Below are 9648 nucleotides of genomic sequence, written 5' to 3' on the forward strand. Positions count from 1 at the left end.
TGAGCATCGATAAATGCACTTGATAGGTTAATCTGCAGCCTTCAGATGGCTTGCTAGTATAATAAAATTATGTTATAGCTGTGATAGCCTAGTGGTTAGGACGCCCGCCTTTTAATCGAAGGTCGAGGGTTCGATCCCGGGCACGCACCCGTAACTTTTCGGAGCTATGTGCGTTTTAATTAATTAAATAAGGAAAACATCATGAGGAAACCGGCATGCCTGAGAGTTCTCCATAATGTTCTCAAAGGTTTGTGAAGTCTAGCAATCCGCACATGGCCAGCGTGATAGACTATGGCCAAAACCCTTCTCACTCTGAGAAGAGACGCGTGCTCTGTAGTGAGCCGGCGATGGGTGGATCAGTGAAATCATAATAAAAAATTTCAATGACTGCTATGTAAATTAAAAAGTACATAATCTTCTACGATGGTACGGAATTCGTGTGCGAGTCTAGTTCTTGACCGGTTTTTAAATCAGCTTTAGAAAAATAAACTGTATTTAACTATAATATTATATTGTGGTGCTTGGTAGTGCACCTCAAGATTTAGAATCATAAAAATGAGAATTACAAGTCAACATGTTACCAGACTTGATGATCTCATAAGATTAGTACGGGCAGGTACTTTACTTAAGGGGGCTCAGGACGGTGCTTTCTTCATACAAATGTAGGAGGGTAATTGCTACATTACTTGATACCGTACGCTCAAAACTAAGTATTACATCGATTAATCTCGTCCTTATCTAGGTTTATTGATATATGAAACATTGAAAAAAGATTGATTTTAAAGTTACGAGGCGCAAAAGATTCCGATTTTAACACTAAATTTATGACAACTTTGGGCGTAAATAAATAAGATTAGGGGTATGAAAATTCTGAAGAAATTTAACATTAGACATAGTTTATTTATTTACCTATTAGTTGAAATAACTATACTTTGCAACATAAACTCAATAGTTTTTTCTCAAAAATACTTTTCCTAAACCCTTGATTTCGGTGAAAATCATCGTGCCCCTCACCTTTCTCATACAATGTCAAATGAAAAGCAAACAGGTTCGGTTGGGCGTACTGCGTCACCTTAAGTAAGTACGTACCGTTTTCTAACTCTTTAATCCAACACGGCTAGCTTGTTATTTACACAAAATCTGGCAATGCAAATGCACATTTATTTATTACTAGCTGATGCCTGCGACTTAGTCCGCGTGGATTTAGGTTTTTAAAAATCCCGTGGGAACTCTTTGTTTTTCCGGGATAAAAAGTAGCTTAAGTATGTCACTCTCCAGGTCTTTAACTATACCCATGCCAAAAATCACGTCAATCGGTTGCTCCGTTGCGACGTGATTGAAGGACAAGCCAACAAACAAACACACTTCCGCATTTATAATATGGGTACTGATGCAGTTTCCATCCAATTTATACTATAGTGACTTACCATCAGGTGAGAACATAATTAAGCTCTATGCCTCATCATCATCATCATCACTGTCAACCGATAGACGTCCATATGGACTTTCACAAGTCACGGTCTTGCAGCGGCGCCATCTGAATCCGGCGGTAACGACTCGTTTGATGTGATTTGTCATATTAGTGGGGTCTTCCAATGCCGCGCTTTCTGATCCCTTATGTATGGGACCCCAACGCCTTTCAGTTTATCGAACTATGTGCCCTGCTCACCCATTGCCACATCTTTAGCTTCGTAACCCACTCAGCTATGTCGGTTACTCTGGTTCCCGTACGAATCTCTTCATTTCTGATTTGATAACGTAGAGAAACTTCAAGCGTATCTCTTTCCACCGTCCACTGAGTGACTGTGAGTTTTGTTAAGAGGCCCATGGTTAGCGACCATGTCTCGGAACTAAGTATACTGGCAACACGCACTATTCGAAGACTTTGGTCATCATTATCAATAACTAGGTACTAGAAGAATGTTAATTATGCATGTGGAAGGAAAAAAAGAGGAGAGGAAGACCAAACAAAAGGTGGATAGATTGCGTGAAAGAAGATATGCGTGTAAAAGGGGAGGATAGTGCGTTGACGGGTGACAGAAGTGAGTGGAAGAAAAAGACATGTGTTGACCCCACTTAGCGTGCGAGAAGGAATTTTCCGAACAATGAAGAGCCCTCGCCCACGGCGACTTTTTGTGGTGATTCTGTCGCGCGTTTGCATCGATACAGTCGCGATGCAGTAGAGGGTTGCAAATGCGACTAACACGCGTTAGTAGTGGCGCATGCTGGCGTGCGTTTAGTAAATATAGACCGTGTCGGATGACATCGGGGGAAGAACGGAGGGAGGGTGGCGCGTGAATAGAGAACCAAGCATCAGTGCAACATTTTTTCTCGTTTGCATCGAGACAGTATCGCGACTGAATCTGAGACCGTGGGTGAGGGCACACAGATAGCGACCGCTTCGCGACTGTAGCGCTACAAAAAGTCGCCGTGGGCGAGGGCTTTAACATTTTCCTTGAAATTGGACTTTCCATGCAGGTTTGTGTGTCCCAGACATATTTAGGTACATAGTAATCAAATAAATCAAAAATAAACTGTAGATCTAATGGAAGCGTTAGGTACGTTTGTTATCTTAAAGGATTTCCGCAAATCAATTGTAATTTCTAATTAGGATATGTACTATTAGTTTTTTAGAGTTCCGTACCTCAAAAGGAAAAACGGAACCCTTATAGGATCACTTTGTTGTCTGTCTGTCTGTCTGTCTGTCGGTCTGTCAAGAAACCTACAGGGTACTTCCCGAATTTGGCAGGTAGGCTTATAGCAGTCATTCAGGGAAAAATCTTAAAACCGTGAATTTGTAGTTACATCCCACAAAAAAATTAAATTGTGGTCATGAATTAATAATTGATTTTTTCTATTTATAAGTAAGATAACGTATGTATATATTTTTCTGTATGTTTTATAGACTAGAGATAGATTTTATTCTTAATTAAATGCAATAAAGTTTTAGTAAGATAACTATATCAAGTAGGGTATCATAATATGAAAGGTCTATAACAGATTTTTATTTAATGTCGATAAAATACGACTGTAGTACGGAACCCTCGGTGCGCAAGCCTGACTCGCACTTGGCCGGTTTTTTTAAATCAAATTATAATTAATACATTTCATTGGATAATTAACGTGTAAGCATAGGCACTTACCTACCTGCACGCATGCAATAAGTGCTTATGAAACTACATTAAAAGGCTACCTATTCATCAGAGTGGAGTAGAGCAGAGCGGAGAGGTGTGTACGCTTCAACTGATCAATTTATTGAGAGACAAAGCGTGTCTGCTGAAGACGACAGGCGATAGAAATATTTGAAAACATTTGTTGGAGCATTTTGATAGCAAAAAAGAAATCTGTTGCATCAATTGTTCGGTAATCGGTAAACGAACATACCATATACATTTTATAAATAATGCATTAAATTAGGTCGAATGTGACCTAGAAAGAAATCTAAGCACGCAGACTCCATTTTCAAAAATTCTTTCTTATTCCCTATATTACCCCATTAGTGGTTGTATTTTCGAAAATCCTTTCTTAGCGGATGTCTACGTCATAATAGCTTTCAGCCCGATCCATCCATTAGTTTAAGCTGTGCGTTGATAGATCAGTCAGTCATGCATCTACGTGCATCTACACTCTACTTAGCGTCAGATGACAGGCACGCTAAGGCAGGTTACCTACATTACTTGCAGGCTGCAGGTCATAATGAAAATAAGCATTGAACAATTTAAACTAAAGTGATTTTATGCCTCTATGACCTGCACGCTACTGTGTTTAAAGTGTATTTTCATTCTATAGTAATTTGTAACAATGTACCTACTTACACCTGCAATCAGCAGTCAACAGCGAAAAACAATCAAATACCCATTGACTTATATTGTATTATATTCTATGTAAACGATAAAAAAGCTTGGATTTGACTCGCTCCAGCAATGCACGGGGCTGCAATGGCTTGTATAGTACGGTATAATAACATTGTAAATTGAAAAATTAAGAATTAAAAAGAGCAACTGCCGAGTTTCTTGCTGGTTCTTCTCGGTAGGAACGGCATTCCGAACCAGTGGGAAATTAAAACTACATGACTATTCATAAGCACTTTTAAAAAGTTTACATGAATAAAAAACATTCTATTCTATTCTATTCTATTATATTACTTCGTATGGACAGGGTTATTGAAAAAAAAAATGGCACCGACTCATTGGTGCTTATGCACCAATGCAACCTCAGTGACGTCTGGATTTCAAACAGGTCAAATAAGACGTGGCGCTGATTTATTTGGTTTCAAACCGTGAAAATTTTTTTTCGCTTGATCATATCTTGTCATTTATATCGATGCAAATACCATTGTAACTGAAAGGAAGTATATATATATATTATATATATAAGGAAAAGCTGACTAACTGACTGACTGATCTATCAACGCACAGCTGAAACTACTAGATGGATCGAGCTGATATTTGGCATGTAGATAGCTATTATGACGTAGACAGTCTAAGCTAAGAAAGATTTTTTGAAAATTCAACGACTAAGGGGGACTTAGGGGGGTTGTAATTTGTGAAATCCACGCGGACGAAGTCACGGGAATCAGCTAGTATGGTAGAAAATTAATTTCCTTTGTTATTATTGTTTTATTTGAACTATAATAGTACTTATAACAAACAATCAACTGTACTAGATCCTAGCTAGACGACAACCATATTGCAGGAATTTCCCTCGAGATTTATGAAGTAGCGCTGGTTTATTGGAAAGTTTCTACTTTTTATTTATTTTGTATTCAGCTACAAGTTAGCTCTTGTCTGCAATCTCACCTGGTGGTAAGTGATGATGCAATCTAAGAAGGTAGCGGGCTAACCTGGAAGGGGTTTGGCACTAAACCCGTGCGTGTCCCTTTGGTTTCTACACGGCATCGTACCGGAACGCTAAAGTGCTTGACGGCACGGTTTTGCCGGTTTTGCCGTTTTGTTATGTGCGTTTTAAGTAATTTAATATCACTTGCTTTAACCGTGGAGGAAAACATCGTAAGAAAAACCTGCATGCCTGAGAGTTCTCCATAATGTTCTCATAAGTGTGTGAAATCTACCAATCCGCACATGGTCAGCGTGGTAGACTATGGCCAACACCCTTCTCAGTCTGAGAGGAGACCCGTGCTCTGTAGTGAGCCAGCGATGAGTTGATCATGATTATTTACCTTTAAAAAATATTTCTAAAAAGCAGTTATCGATAATAATTTATTGTATAAATTATAGATAAGTACTATTTTTGTAGAAATTACGTAAAGCGTTGTCGATTGCAAATTTAATTTGATTATAAAGTATGTCTTTTAAGACCGGTTTAATGATCACGGTCAAGCACCAATGTCCTGACGTAAATAACTAATCGAATGTTTGCAAAATTGTCCCATTTCGTATAGGTACACATGCTTATTATAGGCCCCGCACACGGTCAAGCATGTTTGTCAAATTTTACGTTTTTTGATTGACGTTTTGTTTGATGACGTCATCAAACACAAGAGCATGGTGCAGATACCATTCAAACAGATCTGTCAAACACGCTTGTCAAACACGTTCTCACGTCACTTTCGACGCAGAATCCAGAAAGAAATACTGCGCTGAGCATAGGCGCTGAGTGATGAGCACCGTGGTCAAAGGAATAATTTTTGCATTAACTTTAGCAATGTGTTAAAAAAAGAAAAAGGAGACGTTGGGCACGAGAATGGTTAAAGCAGCGATATATATTCACACATGAAAATTTACTGAAAGAAATATGGAGCTAAAATGGAACGTTTGTTTGACAAACATAGCCGGACACCGTAAAGCATGTTTGACAAGCAGACCGTCAATCAAATTTGCCAAACACGTAGTTTCTTCGACAAACATGCTTGACCGTGTGCGGGGCCTCTAATGTTGGACCTCTACAAATAATGTTTGCTTTTATTCATATCTTGATTATTTTAATCATTTATTCATGTAATATAAGTCCAATAGGCCTATTATTTAGCTAATATACAAGAATATCAAGAAATAAGAAGGAAAAAAATATGTTCACGTTTTTGAGTGCGTCTATTAAATCGCCGAAACTAATAGTAGGTACCTACAGTTTTACGGTAAGTATATCGTAAAACAGTAAGCTTTAATTATCTTCAACAATAATATTTTTTCTACCAGCAATTATTTGTTACTAAATAATTTCCGCTAAATGACCTTTGATTATCTGGAACGAAAAGTAGCCTATTCCTTCGTTCATTGAGCCGACCAATCCCTAGTCAGGATGATGGCAAGAGACCTGATGGATTGACGCTGGTTCCCTGTGAACGAGAACGGGCGCTAATGTGGGACGCAACTTGTGTTGACACATTGGCCCCGTGTCATATCAGAGATACAGCATCAAAAACGGGAGCCGCAGCAGAAACAGCTGAAAACAGCAAGTTGCGCAAGTATGCCTGTTTTATCGAGAGTTACATTTTTATTCCGTTTGCCGTGGAGACCCTGGGCTCGTGGAGTCTTAGTATTATAAAAATTACGAGACATTTCACCGCGATTAATAGCCTCATCTGGTGACAAAAGGGCGGGACAACGGATCAGCTTGTCTGTGTAGCGCACAAATGCAGCCAGTAGTCTTGACACTATTCCACGCGGGAATAATTTGTATAGTAATTAGATAAGGCTAACTTTAAGTTATATTGTAATTTTCGATGCCTAGCGTTAATTCAGGATATTATGTATTATCCTGAAATAAACACTAGGCTACTTGCTGAGTGCTATCTTAATTCGAGTCAAATCGGTGCAGACGTCGTCGTTGTGACGTGATTCGTGAAGGAATTACAAACATTATAGGTATGTCTTTTCCTAGGCTATCTCTTTTTTCTACTGACTAGGTACCTGTACCAAATTTCGACAAACCGCGATTGTAATCTATAAAGTGTATCCTTATAAGAAAACAAGGAACTGCGAAAACATTTCATTTCAATTGGGTTGACATTTTAATGTCACATCCATGTGTGTAAAAAAACTGTATTTACAGACGATAAAATCCTTATAAGATTGCATGAATAATTTAAATACGAGTAAATACTGACTTGTTAAACAGTAATAAATTATAATATGTACCTATAACTATATGCTTAATAACCAGTATCGTGTAAATATATTATGTACCTTCTGATACACAATATTATGTAGGTAGATGATTATAGTTTAGATTTTTTACATTTAATTCACCTATCATAATCTCATTCATAAAGTTCACATCGAAAGTAAATATAACAGCTTTTTTAACTTAAGAACCAATATTAATAAGATATTAGAAGAAAAAGATCATTGTTAAGAACAAAGTAAATAAAAAAGTACCTATCTTACTATTATAAGTAGGTACCTATAAATGTGAAAGTTTGAATGTTTGTTACTTCTTAAAATATCATATACCATATTCAAGGAACCTAAAATTTGGAATCTAGAGATAAGCCTATACCTACCTACCTAATCTTGAAATAATTACTAAGGCTTTTTATACAGGAAAATCAATGAGCTCCTGCGGGGCTTTTTTTAAAACCTATAGGTACCTATACCTCTCTCCCACATTTCCCTCTCTGGACCTCCCTGGCGCAGTGGTCCTATTAGTGGGTCCTGGGTTCAACTCCCGGCAGGTGTTTCAAATTTCTAAATCTCTGGTCTGGTGGGAGGCTTCGCTCGTGTCTAGTAGGGTGGTAACCCTGCCGGTAAAGCCGTGCCATCAAGAGATTTAGCGTTCCTGTACGATGCCGTGTAGAAACCAAAGGGGTGGGTTTAATTAAAACTGCCATAGCCCTTGCAGGTTAGCCCGGTTCCATTTTAGACTTTATCATCACTTACCACCAGGTGAAATTGCAGTCGAGGCCTAACTTGTATCTGAATGATAATAAAAAGGTCCACAGTCACAACGTAGGGTCCTAACCACTTGACGATCACGTCCTAAGCTGTGATAGCCGAGTGGTTAGGACGATCGCCTTCTAATCGGAGGTCGGAGGCTCTATCCCGGGCACGCACCTCTAACACTTCGAATGTGCTTTTTAAGAAATTAAATATCACTTGCTTTACTGTGAAAGAAAACATCGTGAGGAAACCTGCATGCCTAAGAGTTCTCCATAATGTTCTCAAAGGTGTGTGCAGTCTACCAACATCTAACTAGTGAATCTACGCACATGGCCAGCGTGGTAGACTATGGCCAAAACCCTTCTTACTCTGAGAGGAGACCCGTGCTCTGTAGTGAGCTGGCGATGGGTTGTTCTCTCTCTGAGAGGAAACCCGTGCTCTGTAGTGAGCTGGCGATGGGTTGTTCTCTCTCTGAGAGGAAACCCGTGCTCTGTAGTGAGCTGGCGATGGGTTGTTCTCTCTCTGAGAGGAAACCCGTGCTCTGTAGTGAGCTGGCGATGGGTTGATCATGATGATGATCCGCACTCAAAAGTCGTGGGAAACTGCTAGCATAGTTAGCAAATTATGAGTTTGTGATTTGTCACCGCCTGATTTGTGGGTCACCCACCCGTCTTTCGAGAACCACGAATTTGGTCTAGTTATGTAATACGTTATTTTTCGTAATATACAGCCGTTGCAGAATCAATTTTACATAAAGTTGAGAAAAATTACTCAGTTGGTAGGTACGCCTATGGCTACGCTCATCGGCCTATTATTGGTTTCTATGTTTTATGTTTGTTTATGTACACACCGTTAGGTAAGTTTGATTACCAAGTTCAAAATACATAAAGGTTTGGAAGCCTACTATAATATTCCTGTTTGTTTTAACACGTATTTTATAAGTAGTCAAGTATGTACTTCACTGCTCTGTGATTCAATCGCCTAATTAGTTACCTACTTTCCTATGTGACATGTTTGGATCATTTCATCAGGACGAAAACTAATTTTCATTTGTCTATATGGAAGTCAAAAGTAATACTTCTGTTGTGTGTACGTCCTATAGGTACATATTTGAATACATTTTTTTTTACAAGGTACATTATAAAATAACAAAAATTATGGTTTATTTCCCAAGCACTTTTGATAGAATACAAACAATAAAATTTCCTTTACATATTAATATTTAAATAACATTAATTATTAAATTTTAATTTTTTTTGAACTCTGTATCAAATATCTGTAGGTTGGCGTGGCGGCTGTAACTCAGTTTAGAACTCTTTCAGCTGTTTTCGTTCATAGGGTCAAATTGTAAAACTGAGCAGAGACATAAATAAATTTTCAATTTGAGATTGAGAAAAGTAACGTATTTCAAGATCTTGTTCCCATGAGTGTTTTGTGTGTACCCAAGTATTTTTAAATTTTTAAAATTAATTTAACGATTTTTTTAAAGTATCCTAATTTTTTTTTATTAATATTTTATGAAATGCATCTAAAGTCTTACAAACAATTTTTTTAAGAATTCTCACGCAAGCGACATACATAGCAAAAAACTTCGCAAAAATAATTATTATCAGCCAGTATTTTTTATTATACTTGTTATATAATAATGACATACATAAGTAAATTATAAAGCAAGTACTTACAAAAAAGTTCGCGAAATCCAGTTGTCAAAAGTCGGCTCGCTCAACCACGTACAACCAAGTAATGGAACCAGTCGGCCTGCGCAGGCGTCTTCTATTCCGTGATGGACACACTGTGCAATATACCACGG

General features: G+C 38.1%; 1 protein-coding gene across 1 annotated transcript in view; it reads right to left on the reverse strand.

Moving 5' to 3' along the window:
• The window catches only part of Cralbp (Cellular retinaldehyde binding protein), a 33930-nt gene extending 24282 nt beyond the window's left edge, over window positions 1–9648 (reverse strand). Inside the window, exon 1 of the mRNA XM_034983468.2 lies at window positions 9521–9648. The gene's annotated coding sequence lies outside the window, so the exon portion shown is untranslated. The remainder of the gene's footprint in view (window positions 1–9520) is intronic.

This window comes from Maniola hyperantus, chromosome Z (genome assembly GCF_902806685.2).
Source record: "Maniola hyperantus chromosome Z, iAphHyp1.2, whole genome shotgun sequence".
NCBI lineage: Eukaryota > Metazoa > Arthropoda > Insecta > Lepidoptera > Nymphalidae > Maniola > Maniola hyperantus.